Genomic DNA, 13,068 nt, shown 5'->3' on the forward strand with positions numbered 1-13,068 from the left:
TCCTTAACTGCGACAGCTACAGACAAGTGGCGTCGCTACCATACGGCGGGCACGGCACTTTCTTGTTGTGGATGGCCTAAAGAGATGCTTCCAGTGGACATGGCACGGCGATTGCCAAGATACTTCCATTTCGAAGTGACCTTTGTAGTACAAATGAAACGTTTTGCCGCTGCTGCTCCAACGGTAACGTGGCCGAGCGGTCTAAGGCGCTGGTTTTAGGCACCAGTCTCTTCGGAGGCGTGTGTTCGAATCCCACCGTTGCCAATTTTGACGTCTCATTTTTGTGCCGATGCGGTGTGTTCTCGTGGGGTAGGACGCAGCTCTTGTGACGCGCGTGTTGTGTAGGTAGCGTGGCCGAGCGGTCTAAGGCGCTGGTATCAGGCACCAGTCTCTTTGGAGGCGTGGGTTCCAAACCCACAGGTGCCAAACGTGTAATGTTGCCTGTGTCGTAGACAGCTGCACTCATTGCCCGCAAAGAAAACGGCACAACAAGGCGTGAGCGTCTGTTTCGTGAATTGTCGTAGAACAGTGCGTGGTGCAACGACAGGATTTGTAGGCGCCTTTTGCTCTCATCATTGCTGGCGTTCGTCTCCACGAAATGCGTCCGGAGCACGCCGCTCTATAACGCGAGAGAGTGGATTTTTTTACACTTGTCGTCGATTAACCGTGGGTTGCTGCTGCGTTCGCTGGAGGAGCGCTGCCGTCGTTATCCGGTGTGGTCTAGTGGCTAGGATACCTGGCTCTCACCCAGGAGGCCCGGGTTCGATTCCCGGTACCGGAAGTGCGCGTTTTTGTTGCTCCTCTTATGCGACTTGTCTCGACTTTGCTCGACTGACGCTACGCTGACGCGTGCACAAAGCCACGTTAAGTATGATTCGTTGCAACACCTGACGGCGAGAGAGATGGGCGTCTATCCACTTGTTATCCAGCCACATACCGGTACCTGTTGTCAAGAGGCTTGGAGGTCTGCAACACATTGCCACGGAGGTGGATGCAGCTAACCACTGTAGTTAGTGTACTGACAGCGCAGGCACGTTCATTAGCTCGCATGCATGTGATGGAGACCGTGTCTGCCACTGCTGTGGCGTACACCTTGGCCTAGGCTTAGGCTTTGCTGTGTATCGACACTTGCATTCCAGCCAGCTGCTTCCGTGGGCGCCTCCGTGGCCATGGCCGTGATCGTCTAGTGGTTAGGACATTGCGTTGTGGCCGCAATAACCCAGGTTCGAATCCTGGTCACGGCAATTTTTGAAAGTTTCTCCTTGCTGCCGTTGCATTGACGATAGTGCACGAGTACCCGAAATCACAGTGCTTCCTTGGTTTTTCACTCGTGTTCCGCAGGCCGCAGTCCGTACTACCACTTCATCACAAGTGCAACCTTCTTGAGCTCACATATGTCTGTTACATGGAACATTCTAGCTCCGCCCGACAGGTACAGCTATGATACTTTAGTGGTTACGGAAAGCCCAGGTTTCGAAACATGGTCACGGCACGAAAACGTCTCTTGATGCTGTCTCCTTAACTGCGACAGCTACAGACAAGTGGCGTCGCTACCATACGGCGGGCACGGCACTTTCTTGTTGTGGATGGCCTAAAGAGATGCTTCCAGTGGACATGGCACGGCGATTGCCAAGATACTTCCATTTCGAAGTGACCTTTGTAGTACAAATGAAACGTTTTGCCGCTGCTGCTCCAACGGTAACGTGGCCGAGCGGTCTAAGGCGCTGGTTTTAGGCACCAGTCTCTTCGGAGGCGTGTGTTCGAATCCCACCGTTGCCAATTTTGACGTCTCATTTTTGTGCCGATGCGGTGTGTTCTCGTGGGGTAGGACGCAGCTCTTGTGACGCGCGTGTTGTGTAGGTAGCGTGGCCGAGCGGTCTAAGGCGCTGGTATCAGGCACCAGTCTCTTTGGAGGCGTGGGTTCCAAACCCACAGGTGCCAAACGTGTAATGTTGCCTGTGTCGTAGACAGCTGCACTCATTGCCCGCAAAGAAAACGGCACAACAAGGCGTGAGCGTCTGTTTCGTGAATTGTCGTAGAACAGTGCGTGGTGCAACGACAGGATTTGTAGGCGCCTTTTGCTCTCATCATTGCTGGCGTTCGTCTCCACGAAATGCGTCCGGAGCACGCCGCTCTATAACGCGAGAGAGTGGATTTTTTTACACTTGTCGTCGATTAACCGTGGGTTGCTGCTGCGTTCGCTGGAGGAGCGCTGCCGTCGTTATCCGGTGTGGTCTAGTGGCTAGGATACCTGGCTCTCACCCAGGAGGCCCGGGTTCGATTCCCGGTATCGGAAGTGCGCGTTTTTGTTGCTCCTCTTATGCGACTTGTCTCGACTTTGCTCGACTGACGCTACGCTGACGCGTGCACAAAGCCACGTTAAGTATGATTCGTTGCAACACCTGACGGCGAGAGAGATGGGCGTCTATCCACTTGTTATCCAGCCACATACCGGTACCTGTTGTCAAGAGGCTTGGAGGTCTGCAACACATTGCCACGGAGGTGGATGCAGCTAACCACTGTAGTTAGTGTACTGACAGCGCAGGCACGTTCATTAGCTCGCATGCATGTGATGGAGACCGTGTCTGCCACTGCTGTGGCGTACACCTTGGCCTAGGCTTAGGCTTTGCTGTGTATCGACACTTGCATTCCAGCCAGCTGCTTCCGTGGGCGCCTCCGTGGCCATGGCCGTGATCGTCTAGTGGTTAGGACATTGCGTTGTGGCCGCAATAACCCAGGTTCGAATCCTGGTCACGGCAATTTTTGAAAGTTTCTCCTTGCTGCCGTTGCATTGACGATAGTGCACGAGTACCCGAAATCACAGTGCTTCCTTGGTTTTTCACTCGTGTTCCGCAGGCCGCAGTCCGTACTACCACTTCATCACAAGTGCAACCTTCTTGAGCTCACATATGTCTGTTACATGGAACATTCTAGCTCCGCCCGACAGGTACAGCTATGATACTTTAGTGGTTACGGAAAGCCCAGGTTTCGAAACATGGTCACGGCACGAAAACGTCTCTTGATGCTGTCTCCTTAACTGCGACAGCTACAGACAAGTGGCGTCGCTACCATACGGCGGGCACGGCACTTTCTTGTTGTGGATGGCCTAAAGAGATGCTTCCAGTGGACATGGCACGGCGATTGCCAAGATACTTCCATTTCGAAGTGACCTTTGTAGTACAAATGAAACGTTTTGCCGCTGCTGCTCCAACGGTAACGTGGCCGAGCGGTCTAAGGCGCTGGTTTTAGGCACCAGTCTCTTCGGAGGCGTGTGTTCGAATCCCACCGTTGCCAATTTTGACGTCTCATTTTTGTGCCGATGCGGTGTGTTCTCGTGGGGTAGGACGCAGCTCTTGTGACGCGCGTGTTGTGTAGGTAGCGTGGCCGAGCGGTCTAAGGCGCTGGTATCAGGCACCAGTCTCTTTGGAGGCGTGGGTTCCAAACCCACAGGTGCCAAACGTGTAATGTTGCCTGTGTCGTAGACAGCTGCACTCATTGCCCGCAAAGAAAACGGCACAACAAGGCGTGAGCGTCTGTTTCGTGAATTGTCGTAGAACAGTGCGTGGTGCAACGACAGGATTTGTAGGCGCCTTTTGCTCTCATCATTGCTGGCGTTCGTCTCCACGAAATGCGTCCGGAGCACGCCGCTCTATAACGCGAGAGAGTGGATTTTTTTACACTTGTCGTCGATTAACCGTGGGTTGCTGCTGCGTTCGCTGGAGGAGCGCTGCCGTCGTTATCCGGTGTGGTCTAGTGGCTAGGATACCTGGCTCTCACCCAGGAGGCCCGGGTTCGATTCCCGGTACCGGAAGTGCGCGTTTTTGTTGCTCCTCTTATGCGACTTGTCTCGACTTTGCTCGACTGACGCTACGCTGACGCGTGCACAAAGCCACGTTAAGTATGATTCGTTGCAACACCTGACGGCGAGAGAGATGGGCGTCTATCCACTTGTTATCCAGCCACATACCGGTACCTGTTGTCAAGAGGCTTGGAGGTCTGCAACACATTGCCACGGAGGTGGATGCAGCTAACCACTGTAGTTAGTGTACTGACAGCGCAGGCACGTTCATTAGCTCGCATGCATGTGATGGAGACCGTGTCTGCCACTGCTGTGGCGTACACCTTGGCCTAGGCTTAGGCTTTGCTGTGTATCGACACTTGCATTCCAGCCAGCTGCTTCCGTGGGCGCCTCCGTGGCCATGGCCGTGATCGTCTAGTGGTTAGGACATTGCGTTGTGGCCGCAATAACCCAGGTTCGAATCCTGGTCACGGCAATTTTTGAAAGTTTCTCCTTGCTGCCGTTGCATTGACGATAGTGCACGAGTACCCGAAATCACAGTGCTTCCTTGGTTTTTCACTCGTGTTCCGCAGGCCGCAGTCCGTACTACCACTTCATCACAAGTGCAACCTTCTTGAGCTCACATATGTCTGTTACATGGAACATTCTAGCTCCGCCCGACAGGTACAGCTATGATACTTTAGTGGTTACGGAAAGCCCAGGTTTCGAAACATGGTCACGGCACGAAAACGTCTCTTGATGCTGTCTCCTTAACTGCGACAGCTACAGACAAGTGGCGTCGCTACCATACGGCGGGCACGGCACTTTCTTGTTGTGGATGGCCTAAAGAGATGCTTCCAGTGGACATGGCACGGCGATTGCCAAGATACTTCCATTTCGAAGTGACCTTTGTAGTACAAATGAAACGTTTTGCCGCTGCTGCTCCAACGGTAACGTGGCCGAGCGGTCTAAGGCGCTGGTTTTAGGCACCAGTCTCTTCGGAGGCGTGTGTTCGAATCCCACCGTTGCCAATTTTGACGTCTCATTTTTGTGCCGATGCGGTGTGTTCTCGTGGGGTAGGACGCAGCTCTTGTGACGCGCGTGTTGTGTAGGTAGCGTGGCCGAGCGGTCTAAGGCGCTGGTATCAGGCACCAGTCTCTTTGGAGGCGTGGGTTCCAAACCCACAGGTGCCAAACGTGTAATGTTGCCTGTGTCGTAGACAGCTGCACTCATTGCCCGCAAAGAAAACGGCACAACAAGGCGTGAGCGTCTGTTTCGTGAATTGTCGTAGAACAGTGCGTGGTGCAACGACAGGATTTGTAGGCGCCTTTTGCTCTCATCATTGCTGGCGTTCGTCTCCACGAAATGCGTCCGGAGCACGCCGCTCTATAACGCGAGAGAGTGGATTTTTTTACACTTGTCGTCGATTAACCGTGGGTTGCTGCTGCGTTCGCTGGAGGAGCGCTGCCGTCGTTATCCGGTGTGGTCTAGTGGCTAGGATACCTGGCTCTCACCCAGGAGGCCCGGGTTCGATTCCCGGTATCGGAAGTGCGCGTTTTTGTTGCTCCTCTTATGCGACTTGTCTCGACTTTGCTCGACTGACGCTACGCTGACGCGTGCACAAAGCCACGTTAAGTATGATTCGTTGCAACACCTGACGGCGAGAGAGATGGGCGTCTATCCACTTGTTATCCAGCCACATACCGGTACCTGTTGTCAAGAGGCTTGGAGGTCTGCAACACATTGCCACGGAGGTGGATGCAGCTAACCACTGTAGTTAGTGTACTGACAGCGCAGGCACGTTCATTAGCTCGCATGCATGTGATGGAGACCGTGTCTGCCACTGCTGTGGCGTACACCTTGGCCTAGGCTTAGGCTTTGCTGTGTATCGACACTTGCATTCCAGCCAGCTGCTTCCGTGGGCGCCTCCGTGGCCATGGCCGTGATCGTCTAGTGGTTAGGACATTGCGTTGTGGCCGCAATAACCCAGGTTCGAATCCTGGTCACGGCAATTTTTGAAAGTTTCTCCTTGCTGCCGTTGCATTGACGATAGTGCACGAGTACCCGAAATCACAGTGCTTCCTTGGTTTTTCACTCGTGTTCCGCAGGCCGCAGTCCGTACTACCACTTCATCACAAGTGCAACCTTCTTGAGCTCACATATGTCTGTTACATGGAACATTCTAGCTCCGCCCGACAGGTACAGCTATGATACTTTAGTGGTTACGGAAAGCCCAGGTTTCGAAACATGGTCACGGCACGAAAACGTCTCTTGATGCTGTCTCCTTAACTGCGACAGCTACAGACAAGTGGCGTCGCTACCATACGGCGGGCACGGCACTTTCTTGTTGTGGATGGCCTAAAGAGATGCTTCCAGTGGACATGGCACGGCGATTGCCAAGATACTTCCATTTCGAAGTGACCTTTGTAGTACAAATGAAACGTTTTGCCGCTGCTGCTCCAACGGTAACGTGGCCGAGCGGTCTAAGGCGCTGGTTTTAGGCACCAGTCTCTTCGGAGGCGTGTGTTCGAATCCCACCGTTGCCAATTTTGACGTCTCATTTTTGTGCCGATGCGGTGTGTTCTCGTGGGGTAGGACGCAGCTCTTGTGACGCGCGTGTTGTGTAGGTAGCGTGGCCGAGCGGTCTAAGGCGCTGGTATCAGGCACCAGTCTCTTTGGAGGCGTGGGTTCCAAACCCACAGGTGCCAAACGTGTAATGTTGCCTGTGTCGTAGACAGCTGCACTCATTGCCCGCAAAGAAAACGGCACAACAAGGCGTGAGCGTCTGTTTCGTGAATTGTCGTAGAACAGTGCGTGGTGCAACGACAGGATTTGTAGGCGCCTTTTGCTCTCATCATTGCTGGCGTTCGTCTCCACGAAATGCGTCCGGAGCACGCCGCTCTATAACGCGAGAGAGTGGATTTTTTTACACTTGTCGTCGATTAACCGTGGGTTGCTGCTGCGTTCGCTGGAGGAGCGCTGCCGTCGTTATCCGGTGTGGTCTAGTGGCTAGGATACCTGGCTCTCACCCAGGAGGCCCGGGTTCGATTCCCGGTACCGGAAGTGCGCGTTTTTGTTGCTCCTCTTATGCGACTTGTCTCGACTTTGCTCGACTGACGCTACGCTGACGCGTGCACAAAGCCACGTTAAGTATGATTCGTTGCAACACCTGACGGCGAGAGAGATGGGCGTCTATCCACTTGTTATCCAGCCACATACCGGTACCTGTTGTCAAGAGGCTTGGAGGTCTGCAACACATTGCCACGGAGGTGGATGCAGCTAACCACTGTAGTTAGTGTACTGACAGCGCAGGCACGTTCATTAGCTCGCATGCATGTGATGGAGACCGTGTCTGCCACTGCTGTGGCGTACACCTTGGCCTAGGCTTAGGCTTTGCTGTGTATCGACACTTGCATTCCAGCCAGCTGCTTCCGTGGGCGCCTCCGTGGCCATGGCCGTGATCGTCTAGTGGTTAGGACATTGCGTTGTGGCCGCAATAACCCAGGTTCGAATCCTGGTCACGGCAATTTTTGAAAGTTTCTCCTTGCTGCCGTTGCATTGACGATAGTGCACGAGTACCCGAAATCACAGTGCTTCCTTGGTTTTTCACTCGTGTTCCGCAGGCCGCAGTCCGTACTACCACTTCATCACAAGTGCAACCTTCTTGAGCTCACATATGTCTGTTACATGGAACATTCTAGCTCCGCCCGACAGGTACAGCTATGATACTTTAGTGGTTACGGAAAGCCCAGGTTTCGAAACATGGTCACGGCACGAAAACGTCTCTTGATGCTGTCTCCTTAACTGCGACAGCTACAGACAAGTGGCGTCGCTACCATACGGCGGGCACGGCACTTTCTTGTTGTGGATGGCCTAAAGAGATGCTTCCAGTGGACATGGCACGGCGATTGCCAAGATACTTCCATTTCGAAGTGACCTTTGTAGTACAAATGAAACGTTTTGCCGCTGCTGCTCCAACGGTAACGTGGCCGAGCGGTCTAAGGCGCTGGTTTTAGGCACCAGTCTCTTCGGAGGCGTGTGTTCGAATCCCACCGTTGCCAATTTTGACGTCTCATTTTTGTGCCGATGCGGTGTGTTCTCGTGGGGTAGGACGCAGCTCTTGTGACGCGCGTGTTGTGTAGGTAGCGTGGCCGAGCGGTCTAAGGCGCTGGTATCAGGCACCAGTCTCTTTGGAGGCGTGGGTTCCAAACCCACAGGTGCCAAACGTGTAATGTTGCCTGTGTCGTAGACAGCTGCACTCATTGCCCGCAAAGAAAACGGCACAACAAGGCGTGAGCGTCTGTTTCGTGAATTGTCGTAGAACAGTGCGTGGTGCAACGACAGGATTTGTAGGCGCCTTTTGCTCTCATCATTGCTGGCGTTCGTCTCCACGAAATGCGTCCGGAGCACGCCGCTCTATAACGCGAGAGAGTGGATTTTTTTACACTTGTCGTCGATTAACCGTGGGTTGCTGCTGCGTTCGCTGGAGGAGCGCTGCCGTCGTTATCCGGTGTGGTCTAGTGGCTAGGATACCTGGCTCTCACCCAGGAGGCCCGGGTTCGATTCCCGGTACCGGAAGTGCGCGTTTTTGTTGCTCCTCTTATGCGACTTGTCTCGACTTTGCTCGACTGACGCTACGCTGACGCGTGCACAAAGCCACGTTAAGTATGATTCGTTGCAACACCTGACGGCGAGAGAGATGGGCGTCTATCCACTTGTTATCCAGCCACATACCGGTACCTGTTGTCAAGAGGCTTGGAGGTCTGCAACACATTGCCACGGAGGTGGATGCAGCTAACCACTGTAGTTAGTGTACTGACAGCGCAGGCACGTTCATTAGCTCGCATGCATGTGATGGAGACCGTGTCTGCCACTGCTGTGGCGTACACCTTGGCCTAGGCTTAGGCTTTGCTGTGTATCGACACTTGCATTCCAGCCAGCTGCTTCCGTGGGCGCCTCCGTGGCCATGGCCGTGATCGTCTAGTGGTTAGGACATTGCGTTGTGGCCGCAATAACCCAGGTTCGAATCCTGGTCACGGCAATTTTTGAAAGTTTCTCCTTGCTGCCGTTGCATTGACGATAGTGCACGAGTACCCGAAATCACAGTGCTTCCTTGGTTTTTCACTCGTGTTCCGCAGGCCGCAGTCCGTACTACCACTTCATCACAAGTGCAACCTTCTTGAGCTCACATATGTCTGTTACATGGAACATTCTAGCTCCGCCCGACAGGTACAGCTATGATACTTTAGTGGTTACGGAAAGCCCAGGTTTCGAAACATGGTCACGGCACGAAAACGTCTCTTGATGCTGTCTCCTTAACTGCGACAGCTACAGACAAGTGGCGTCGCTACCATACGGCGGGCACGGCACTTTCTTGTTGTGGATGGCCTAAAGAGATGCTTCCAGTGGACATGGCACGGCGATTGCCAAGATACTTCCATTTCGAAGTGACCTTTGTAGTACAAATGAAACGTTTTGCCGCTGCTGCTCCAACGGTAACGTGGCCGAGCGGTCTAAGGCGCTGGTTTTAGGCACCAGTCTCTTCGGAGGCGTGTGTTCGAATCCCACCGTTGCCAATTTTGACGTCTCATTTTTGTGCCGATGCGGTGTGTTCTCGTGGGGTAGGACGCAGCTCTTGTGACGCGCGTGTTGTGTAGGTAGCGTGGCCGAGCGGTCTAAGGCGCTGGTATCAGGCACCAGTCTCTTTGGAGGCGTGGGTTCCAAACCCACAGGTGCCAAACGTGTAATGTTGCCTGTGTCGTAGACAGCTGCACTCATTGCCCGCAAAGAAAACGGCACAACAAGGCGTGAGCGTCTGTTTCGTGAATTGTCGTAGAACAGTGCGTGGTGCAACGACAGGATTTGTAGGCGCCTTTTGCTCTCATCATTGCTGGCGTTCGTCTCCACGAAATGCGTCCGGAGCACGCCGCTCTATAACGCGAGAGAGTGGATTTTTTTACACTTGTCGTCGATTAACCGTGGGTTGCTGCTGCGTTCGCTGGAGGAGCGCTGCCGTCGTTATCCGGTGTGGTCTAGTGGCTAGGATACCTGGCTCTCACCCAGGAGGCCCGGGTTCGATTCCCGGTACCGGAAGTGCGCGTTTTTGTTGCTCCTCTTATGCGACTTGTCTCGACTTTGCTCGACTGACGCTACGCTGACGCGTGCACAAAGCCACGTTAAGTATGATTCGTTGCAACACCTGACGGCGAGAGAGATGGGCGTCTATCCACTTGTTATCCAGCCACATACCGGTACCTGTTGTCAAGAGGCTTGGAGGTCTGCAACACATTGCCACGGAGGTGGATGCAGCTAACCACTGTAGTTAGTGTACTGACAGCGCAGGCACGTTCATTAGCTCGCATGCATGTGATGGAGACCGTGTCTGCCACTGCTGTGGCGTACACCTTGGCCTAGGCTTAGGCTTTGCTGTGTATCGACACTTGCATTCCAGCCAGCTGCTTCCGTGGGCGCCTCCGTGGCCATGGCCGTGATCGTCTAGTGGTTAGGACATTGCGTTGTGGCCGCAATAACCCAGGTTCGAATCCTGGTCACGGCAATTTTTGAAAGTTTCTCCTTGCTGCCGTTGCATTGACGATAGTGCACGAGTACCCGAAATCACAGTGCTTCCTTGGTTTTTCACTCGTGTTCCGCAGGCCGCAGTCCGTACTACCACTTCATCACAAGTGCAACCTTCTTGAGCTCACATATGTCTGTTACATGGAACATTCTAGCTCCGCCCGACAGGTACAGCTATGATACTTTAGTGGTTACGGAAAGCCCAGGTTTCGAAACATGGTCACGGCACGAAAACGTCTCTTGATGCTGTCTCCTTAACTGCGACAGCTACAGACAAGTGGCGTCGCTACCATACGGCGGGCACGGCACTTTCTTGTTGTGGATGGCCTAAAGAGATGCTTCCAGTGGACATGGCACGGCGATTGCCAAGATACTTCCATTTCGAAGTGACCTTTGTAGTACAAATGAAACGTTTTGCCGCTGCTGCTCCAACGGTAACGTGGCCGAGCGGTCTAAGGCGCTGGTTTTAGGCACCAGTCTCTTCGGAGGCGTGTGTTCGAATCCCACCGTTGCCAATTTTGACGTCTCATTTTTGTGCCGATGCGGTGTGTTCTCGTGGGGTAGGACGCAGCTCTTGTGACGCGCGTGTTGTGTAGGTAGCGTGGCCGAGCGGTCTAAGGCGCTGGTATCAGGCACCAGTCTCTTTGGAGGCGTGGGTTCCAAACCCACAGGTGCCAAACGTGTAATGTTGCCTGTGTCGTAGACAGCTGCACTCATTGCCCGCAAAGAAAACGGCACAACAAGGCGTGAGCGTCTGTTTCGTGAATTGTCGTAGAACAGTGCGTGGTGCAACGACAGGATTTGTAGGCGCCTTTTGCTCTCATCATTGCTGGCGTTCGTCTCCACGAAATGCGTCCGGAGCACGCCGCTCTATAACGCGAGAGAGTGGATTTTTTTACACTTGTCGTCGATTAACCGTGGGTTGCTGCTGCGTTCGCTGGAGGAGCGCTGCCGTCGTTATCCGGTGTGGTCTAGTGGCTAGGATACCTGGCTCTCACCCAGGAGGCCCGGGTTCGATTCCCGGTACCGGAAGTGCGCGTTTTTGTTGCTCCTCTTATGCGACTTGTCTCGACTTTGCTCGACTGACGCTACGCTGACGCGTGCACAAAGCCACGTTAAGTATGATTCGTTGCAACACCTGACGGCGAGAGAGATGGGCGTCTATCCACTTGTTATCCAGCCACATACCGGTACCTGTTGTCAAGAGGCTTGGAGGTCTGCAACACATTGCCACGGAGGTGGATGCAGCTAACCACTGTAGTTAGTGTACTGACAGCGCAGGCACGTTCATTAGCTCGCATGCATGTGATGGAGACCGTGTCTGCCACTGCTGTGGCGTACACCTTGGCCTAGGCTTAGGCTTTGCTGTGTATCGACACTTGCATTCCAGCCAGCTGCTTCCGTGGGCGCCTCCGTGGCCATGGCCGTGATCGTCTAGTGGTTAGGACATTGCGTTGTGGCCGCAATAACCCAGGTTCGAATCCTGGTCACGGCAATTTTTGAAAGTTTCTCCTTGCTGCCGTTGCATTGACGATAGTGCACGAGTACCCGAAATCACAGTGCTTCCTTGGTTTTTCACTCGTGTTCCGCAGGCCGCAGTCCGTACTACCACTTCATCACAAGTGCAACCTTCTTGAGCTCACATATGTCTGTTACATGGAACATTCTAGCTCCGCCCGACAGGTACAGCTATGATACTTTAGTGGTTACGGAAAGCCCAGGTTTCGAAACATGGTCACGGCACGAAAACGTCTCTTGATGCTGTCTCCTTAACTGCGACAGCTACAGACAAGTGGCGTCGCTACCATACGGCGGGCACGGCACTTTCTTGTTGTGGATGGCCTAAAGAGATGCTTCCAGTGGACATGGCACGGCGATTGCCAAGATACTTCCATTTCGAAGTGACCTTTGTAGTACAAATGAAACGTTTTGCCGCTGCTGCTCCAACGGTAACGTGGCCGAGCGGTCTAAGGCGCTGGTTTTAGGCACCAGTCTCTTCGGAGGCGTGTGTTCGAATCCCACCGTTGCCAATTTTGACGTCTCATTTTTGTGCCGATGCGGTGTGTTCTCGTGGGGTAGGACGCAGCTCTTGTGACGCGCGTGTTGTGTAGGTAGCGTGGCCGAGCGGTCTAAGGCGCTGGTATCAGGCACCAGTCTCTTTGGAGGCGTGGGTTCCAAACCCACAGGTGCCAAACGTGTAATGTTGCCTGTGTCGTAGACAGCTGCACTCATTGCCCGCAAAGAAAACGGCACAACAAGGCGTGAGCGTCTGTTTCGTGAATTGTCGTAGAACAGTGCGTGGTGCAACGACAGGATTTGTAGGCGCCTTTTGCTCTCATCATTGCTGGCGTTCGTCTCCACGAAATGCGTCCGGAGCACGCCGCTCTATAACGCGAGAGAGTGGATTTTTTTACACTTGTCGTCGATTAACCGTGGGTTGCTGCTGCGTTCGCTGGAGGAGCGCTGCCGTCGTTATCCGGTGTGGTCTAGTGGCTAGGATACCTGGCTCTCACCCAGGAGGCCCGGGTTCGATTCCCGGTACCGGAAGTGCGCGTTTTTGTTGCTCCTCTTATGCGACTTGTCTCGACTTTGCTCGACTGACGCTACGCTGACGCGTGCACAAAGCCACGTTAAGTATGATTCGTTGCAACACCTGACGGCGAGAGAGATGGGCGTCTATCCACTTGTTATCCAGCCACATACCGGTACCTGTT

General features: G+C 53.8%; 26 non-coding genes across 26 annotated transcripts; all 26 read left to right on the forward strand.

The window, feature by feature from the left end:
- Positions 1 to 182: 182 nt before the first annotated feature.
- On the forward strand, positions 183 to 264 carry Trnal-uag (transfer RNA leucine (anticodon UAG)). The gene has a single exon. It is a non-coding gene; the product is annotated as a tRNA-Leu (tRNA).
- Positions 265 to 709: 445 nt separating this feature from the next.
- Positions 710 to 781, forward strand: Trnae-cuc (transfer RNA glutamic acid (anticodon CUC)). Its single transcript has one exon. It is a non-coding gene; the product is annotated as a tRNA-Glu (tRNA).
- Positions 782 to 1,172: 391 nt separating this feature from the next.
- On the forward strand, positions 1,173 to 1,244 carry Trnah-gug (transfer RNA histidin (anticodon GUG)). Its single transcript has one exon. It is a non-coding gene; the product is annotated as a tRNA-His (tRNA).
- Positions 1,245 to 1,697: 453 nt separating this feature from the next.
- Positions 1,698 to 1,779, forward strand: Trnal-uag (transfer RNA leucine (anticodon UAG)). Its single transcript has one exon. It is a non-coding gene; the product is annotated as a tRNA-Leu (tRNA).
- A 445-nt stretch (positions 1,780 to 2,224) lies between these two features.
- Positions 2,225 to 2,296, forward strand: Trnae-cuc (transfer RNA glutamic acid (anticodon CUC)). Its single transcript has one exon. It is a non-coding gene; the product is annotated as a tRNA-Glu (tRNA).
- Positions 2,297 to 2,687: 391 nt separating this feature from the next.
- On the forward strand, positions 2,688 to 2,759 carry Trnah-gug (transfer RNA histidin (anticodon GUG)). Its single transcript has one exon. It is a non-coding gene; the product is annotated as a tRNA-His (tRNA).
- A 453-nt stretch (positions 2,760 to 3,212) lies between these two features.
- On the forward strand, positions 3,213 to 3,294 carry Trnal-uag (transfer RNA leucine (anticodon UAG)). Its single transcript has one exon. It is a non-coding gene; the product is annotated as a tRNA-Leu (tRNA).
- A 445-nt stretch (positions 3,295 to 3,739) lies between these two features.
- Positions 3,740 to 3,811, forward strand: Trnae-cuc (transfer RNA glutamic acid (anticodon CUC)). The gene has a single exon. It is a non-coding gene; the product is annotated as a tRNA-Glu (tRNA).
- A 391-nt stretch (positions 3,812 to 4,202) lies between these two features.
- Trnah-gug (transfer RNA histidin (anticodon GUG)) lies at positions 4,203 to 4,274 on the forward strand. The gene has a single exon. It is a non-coding gene; the product is annotated as a tRNA-His (tRNA).
- Positions 4,275 to 4,727: 453 nt separating this feature from the next.
- Positions 4,728 to 4,809, forward strand: Trnal-uag (transfer RNA leucine (anticodon UAG)). Its single transcript has one exon. It is a non-coding gene; the product is annotated as a tRNA-Leu (tRNA).
- Positions 4,810 to 5,254: 445 nt separating this feature from the next.
- Trnae-cuc (transfer RNA glutamic acid (anticodon CUC)) lies at positions 5,255 to 5,326 on the forward strand. The gene has a single exon. It is a non-coding gene; the product is annotated as a tRNA-Glu (tRNA).
- Positions 5,327 to 5,717: 391 nt separating this feature from the next.
- Trnah-gug (transfer RNA histidin (anticodon GUG)) lies at positions 5,718 to 5,789 on the forward strand. Its single transcript has one exon. It is a non-coding gene; the product is annotated as a tRNA-His (tRNA).
- A 453-nt stretch (positions 5,790 to 6,242) lies between these two features.
- Positions 6,243 to 6,324, forward strand: Trnal-uag (transfer RNA leucine (anticodon UAG)). The gene has a single exon. It is a non-coding gene; the product is annotated as a tRNA-Leu (tRNA).
- A 445-nt stretch (positions 6,325 to 6,769) lies between these two features.
- Trnae-cuc (transfer RNA glutamic acid (anticodon CUC)) lies at positions 6,770 to 6,841 on the forward strand. The gene has a single exon. It is a non-coding gene; the product is annotated as a tRNA-Glu (tRNA).
- A 391-nt stretch (positions 6,842 to 7,232) lies between these two features.
- On the forward strand, positions 7,233 to 7,304 carry Trnah-gug (transfer RNA histidin (anticodon GUG)). The gene has a single exon. It is a non-coding gene; the product is annotated as a tRNA-His (tRNA).
- A 453-nt stretch (positions 7,305 to 7,757) lies between these two features.
- Positions 7,758 to 7,839, forward strand: Trnal-uag (transfer RNA leucine (anticodon UAG)). Its single transcript has one exon. It is a non-coding gene; the product is annotated as a tRNA-Leu (tRNA).
- A 445-nt stretch (positions 7,840 to 8,284) lies between these two features.
- Positions 8,285 to 8,356, forward strand: Trnae-cuc (transfer RNA glutamic acid (anticodon CUC)). The gene has a single exon. It is a non-coding gene; the product is annotated as a tRNA-Glu (tRNA).
- A 391-nt stretch (positions 8,357 to 8,747) lies between these two features.
- Positions 8,748 to 8,819, forward strand: Trnah-gug (transfer RNA histidin (anticodon GUG)). The gene has a single exon. It is a non-coding gene; the product is annotated as a tRNA-His (tRNA).
- Positions 8,820 to 9,272: 453 nt separating this feature from the next.
- Positions 9,273 to 9,354, forward strand: Trnal-uag (transfer RNA leucine (anticodon UAG)). The gene has a single exon. It is a non-coding gene; the product is annotated as a tRNA-Leu (tRNA).
- Positions 9,355 to 9,799: 445 nt separating this feature from the next.
- Positions 9,800 to 9,871, forward strand: Trnae-cuc (transfer RNA glutamic acid (anticodon CUC)). Its single transcript has one exon. It is a non-coding gene; the product is annotated as a tRNA-Glu (tRNA).
- A 391-nt stretch (positions 9,872 to 10,262) lies between these two features.
- Positions 10,263 to 10,334, forward strand: Trnah-gug (transfer RNA histidin (anticodon GUG)). Its single transcript has one exon. It is a non-coding gene; the product is annotated as a tRNA-His (tRNA).
- Positions 10,335 to 10,787: 453 nt separating this feature from the next.
- Trnal-uag (transfer RNA leucine (anticodon UAG)) lies at positions 10,788 to 10,869 on the forward strand. The gene has a single exon. It is a non-coding gene; the product is annotated as a tRNA-Leu (tRNA).
- A 445-nt stretch (positions 10,870 to 11,314) lies between these two features.
- On the forward strand, positions 11,315 to 11,386 carry Trnae-cuc (transfer RNA glutamic acid (anticodon CUC)). The gene has a single exon. It is a non-coding gene; the product is annotated as a tRNA-Glu (tRNA).
- Positions 11,387 to 11,777: 391 nt separating this feature from the next.
- On the forward strand, positions 11,778 to 11,849 carry Trnah-gug (transfer RNA histidin (anticodon GUG)). Its single transcript has one exon. It is a non-coding gene; the product is annotated as a tRNA-His (tRNA).
- A 453-nt stretch (positions 11,850 to 12,302) lies between these two features.
- On the forward strand, positions 12,303 to 12,384 carry Trnal-uag (transfer RNA leucine (anticodon UAG)). Its single transcript has one exon. It is a non-coding gene; the product is annotated as a tRNA-Leu (tRNA).
- A 445-nt stretch (positions 12,385 to 12,829) lies between these two features.
- Positions 12,830 to 12,901, forward strand: Trnae-cuc (transfer RNA glutamic acid (anticodon CUC)). Its single transcript has one exon. It is a non-coding gene; the product is annotated as a tRNA-Glu (tRNA).
- Positions 12,902 to 13,068: the final 167 nt, after the last annotated feature.

This window comes from Schistocerca gregaria, unplaced genomic scaffold (genome assembly GCF_023897955.1).
Source record: "Schistocerca gregaria isolate iqSchGreg1 unplaced genomic scaffold, iqSchGreg1.2 ptg000169l, whole genome shotgun sequence".
Classification (NCBI taxonomy): domain Eukaryota; kingdom Metazoa; phylum Arthropoda; class Insecta; order Orthoptera; family Acrididae; genus Schistocerca; species Schistocerca gregaria.